Genomic DNA, 4,271 nt, shown 5'->3' with positions numbered 1-4,271 from the left:
TCCAATGAAGATCTCATGCATCATGATCTACTAATATCAAGCCTTCGACCTGCTAAGAAATAATGAACGCTACGCGAAGATGCCAATCGCCTGCTCGACATCACGGAGTGTCAAATGAAACTCAACAATCTGCCTGACCAATGCAAATCTATCCACTACTAACAATGACAGTGAAAGTTTAAGGTATATCTCGGTGAGTATGTGAATACAGTGAACTTTAAAGATCACCCACCCCGAGAATCGAACGCGAGTCCCAATTCGGCAGTCAAACACCCTACCGACTGAGCCCCCGGGGCTCCATTTGGTGCTGTGTCCATATCAACAAGCACGGGATTTAACCGATTTTATGTGATGTTGCGAAGTGCAGTTTCTCTCAGTACACGAGCACACACGTACACATGACTACTTGATTTTAATTTGATTTGCTTTATTTTACTTCGCTTTTTGTGACACTTATGGCTAATTTGCGAAGATGGGGATGAGTGATGACATGATGAATAGACATCACAAACGTCATGCTCAAGCCAGGATTCGAACCAGGACCCCTGGAGTCGTAGCGCGATGTGCTAACCACTCCGCTACGGGGGCCGGCATGATTATTTTGCACTGTTATCATGTGAATAAACCAGAGAATTTCAATAATTTTATGTTTCCTTAGAAATACTGACAGCGTTAAGTATCTCTATTCACCAAGTTAGATTTTACCCCATTTTCAGAATTCTGGTCCACTGTGCCTGTGTTCATCGAACATTTTTGTTTGTTTTGGAAAAAAAATCATATCTTTCCATGACATTAAGTCTTTCCTTTTGGGAGGGGCACATGCCCCAGTGCCCCTCTCGCTAAATCCGCCAATGGCTTCAGTGATAGATTCAGTAATTATACTTCATTCGATTTAATTCCACATCATGGGTAACAGGAACTTTACAAATATTAGTATTATAATTTGATGATGCCTATGACATTCCCCCCTGTGAAGTTTGATGCCCCTCCGCAGTAAAGTGGCTGTATTCCACGGTGTTCCTCATGACACTTTGTTTCCGAACTTCCTGTTGTACTCCTGGAAAGCGCACCACGCCAGCATCGCATTGCCCTTGTCGCAGTGGCAGAGCCGGAAGATGAGCTGCACCCACTGGCACTCGCTGCTCTTCACCTGGAGGAATTGGCAGTAGAGCTTGGCCGCCTGGAACAACAAACAAACAAGCGTTGAACTCAACAGCACACTGCGATAGAAGCACGTTGGTGTGACAATCTGTTACTGAGAAAGACAACAAATTCCCCAGCACAGACTATGGCTCCATTATACGAATTTTTAGTTCTCATCGGTGAAAGCTGAAACAATGTTAATTTTTGGTATCGATTTTACTGCACACTAACAACGCTTGATTTGATTAATTTAGTTACATAGCGTCATTTTATGCCACTCTTTGCTAATCGCGTTGATAGAATGAGTGATTGACCACGTCTAGGCCAGGAATCGAATTCAGAACGCTGTTCGTCGTAGCTATACTAACCACTCCACCACGAAGGTAGGCCGCTAACAAGGAATGATCGTTGGTATATATTTCTTAACTGCTGCCGTTTTCAGTAGATGGGGGTAAAAGAGATGGTTTGTAGTCTTCAGAATTTCAGTTTGGTTGACGGGTACGTCGTACCAAAATTCAAGTCATCTCAAAACATTTTTTGAACCCACGTTAAACACAGTCAAGCTAATCAGGGCAGTTCATTAAATTAAGATCCCAACTACTATGTGATCCTTAATGGAATCGAACCCAGAACTACTCATTCTACTTACTGTGCAGATAGATTGCTCCTTAAGTTTCACTGCGTAGGAACAGCCGATGCCCGGGACTGCGTCGACTGGCTTGTCGCACATCGGGGCACACACCAGCTTGGCGTGCTTCGGTGACACTCCTCTTGGCATGGTTGCTGGAAGGGGCTGGAGATTCCTGCAAATCAACAGAAATGTTCAAGTATTTGCAGAAGTACTTTCCTACTTACGTATACGTAAGTGCAGCGTATTTCGTAACTGTATGCTTTCCGTGCACATCTGGTTGGTTGATTCATGTGGTTTATTCCATTTTCTGCCACTTTGGCTAATAGCGACCATTTTAATTTGCTGCGCAGTTATCATCACGAACATTTGCTTTCAAATTCTAGACATGTTTAATATCCTATAGTCAAGAAGCTTGCAGAAATATTTTTCTAATCATGCTTCTGTCAGTAGATTAGGAGGTTAACGTATTGTGCTCTTAGCATTAAAAGTTCATAATACTTATGGTATTACTATCTATATGTTTTAAGAAGATTAGGGTTAGGCCTATTAGATTTGATTACCTTAGTATATACTTATGTACTACACTGCACATGCATACAACGTGCTCTACACTTCAGGATATAATTTCTAAGAAGTGATAGTTTCCACTACTTTAAAAAAACTAATATTAGTTTCTCCAGACTTGATAAGTTTAAAAAGTATTTAAAGAATTCTAGAGTGTTGCCTTGTTTTCCTGCACATCTTGTAAAAATACAGTTTGTCAATACAAGAGTTAGGTTTCATAACCGTGATTGTAATATAATCGAGTTTAGTAAAAAATAATGCAAAGCCATGAAAATCCTAGCTTTAATCATTAACACTTGAAATATATCTAAACACGGAAATATCAATATCTCAAATTTGAATACTGCCATTAGAAGCAAATTCTGACACTAGTTTTACTTTAAATGTAAATGTTTAAATTCCACCCATGTATTTTAGACAGGACGCAGATCTACAGACCTCTGTGGTGGAGTGGTTAGCACAGCGCGCCTGGGGTACCGGGTTCGAATCCCGGCCTGATCTTCGATGAACATTTTATAAGCACAGGCTACAGAGAGATCCAATTCACCATCAAAATGTCAAAATTAAAGTAGAAAGTTAGTGGCATAAACTGTAAAAAAATCACGAAGAAACAAGCATAGACCTATTTAGCTGCCTAAGCTGGTCTCCATATTGTAGTAAATATCTAGATTATCTCTTCATCAGTTTGTTTTCGCAAGTTATACTCAACTGCAATCTGTACTGTTAAAAACACAGTTGAAATCCTTCATTAAGATTCATGTATGATTCGAACTTTCGACAACCACCAACTTCTCACTTTCGAGCATTGAATCTAAATATTAAGTGATTAAAATTAATATGCTACGATGAAGTAATATTACTAGAACACATACCTTTCAATTTCTGTGAGTTACTTTTAATTTTGATATTCAGAGGGCCGAAATATTAAGGACTGTTTGGAAAGTTTTGTATACGCCTAAATTGTTGCTTGGCAATAAATCAACATTAGATAGAAATGTCGTCTTTCATTTGTTAGGTACCAAGAATAGAAATTAGTATTAGGAACGATTATTGATGTCGATCAGAAATACCCAAAGCAGGGAAAAGCTACAGTAAGTTCTAAGTTGTGAATTACAATAATAAAGAAGCTTTTTTTAGGTTGTACAGTGGGATCCACTAGGTTTGCTCGGCAAATTGTTCATGACTATTTTCATTATTTTTTTCCCTTACATGCTACGTGTTTTTAAGCGATGGATTTTTATGTATGCTGGCACAAAAGTTGCCAACAGCATGTTTTGAGTATTCTTTTAATTCTTGAAGCTCTTATTTGATCAAATAAAGTGCACGAACATGGTGATGGACAATTTGCACGGAAATACTCATGTATCACAATGTACAATAAAATAAATGGTTTTATTTTTACGTATAAGATCTGGTCATGCTACAAATATCCAACATCTAACATCTATATAACATCTATATATAATCGAAAATTTTAATTCATCAATGTATTTATGTGAATAATCTGCTGAGAACCTAAAACATAGTTTATTTAAGTGTTTTAACTATTCTGCGGAAATATATAAACTTGTTAAAAAGCCGCTTAAGAGTCAAATTCAATTGGCTTTAACAGTGTCGGCGATTAGGGGGCGTGGAGCCAGTTGCTCCCGCACTATGGTCTCTTAATGGTAAGCCTTGTCCATCAAGATAAAATAACCTGTCTTTTCCTCCACCAGTTTTGGTACCCAATCACCGCTAATGTTCTTTAAAGTTAGATAGCCTAGAAACCAAATGGATTATACTTGCTTTCAAAAGATATGCAGAACTGTCAATTTATCTAATTAAATTTAACATTTCAAATTCCATGTAACTTTTGTATCATTGACAACATTTAATGGAAATTTGCAATATTTAGATATTTTAAGGTTCATTCTGGTTATGATAAACTTATTTT

At 38.0% G+C, this 4,271-nt stretch overlaps 1 long non-coding RNA gene across 1 annotated transcript; it reads right to left on the bottom strand.

Moving 5' to 3' along the window:
- Positions 1-876: 876 nt before the first annotated feature.
- LOC145989303 (uncharacterized) lies at positions 877-3,307 on the bottom strand. The gene is made up of 3 exons (XR_014441820.1): positions 3,211-3,307; positions 1,793-1,946; positions 877-1,180 (listed from the first exon to the last, which is right to left on the bottom strand). It is a non-coding gene; the product is annotated as an uncharacterized LOC145989303 (long non-coding RNA).
- Positions 3,308-4,271: the final 964 nt, after the last annotated feature.

This window comes from Lepisma saccharinum, chromosome 6 (assembly GCF_977018435.1).
Source record: "Lepisma saccharinum chromosome 6, izLepSacc3.1, whole genome shotgun sequence".
Classification (NCBI taxonomy): Eukaryota; Metazoa; Arthropoda; class Insecta; order Zygentoma; family Lepismatidae; genus Lepisma; species Lepisma saccharinum.
The sequence above is the reverse complement of the archived record's forward strand: the minus strand, read 5'-3'. Positions and strand labels throughout refer to the sequence as shown.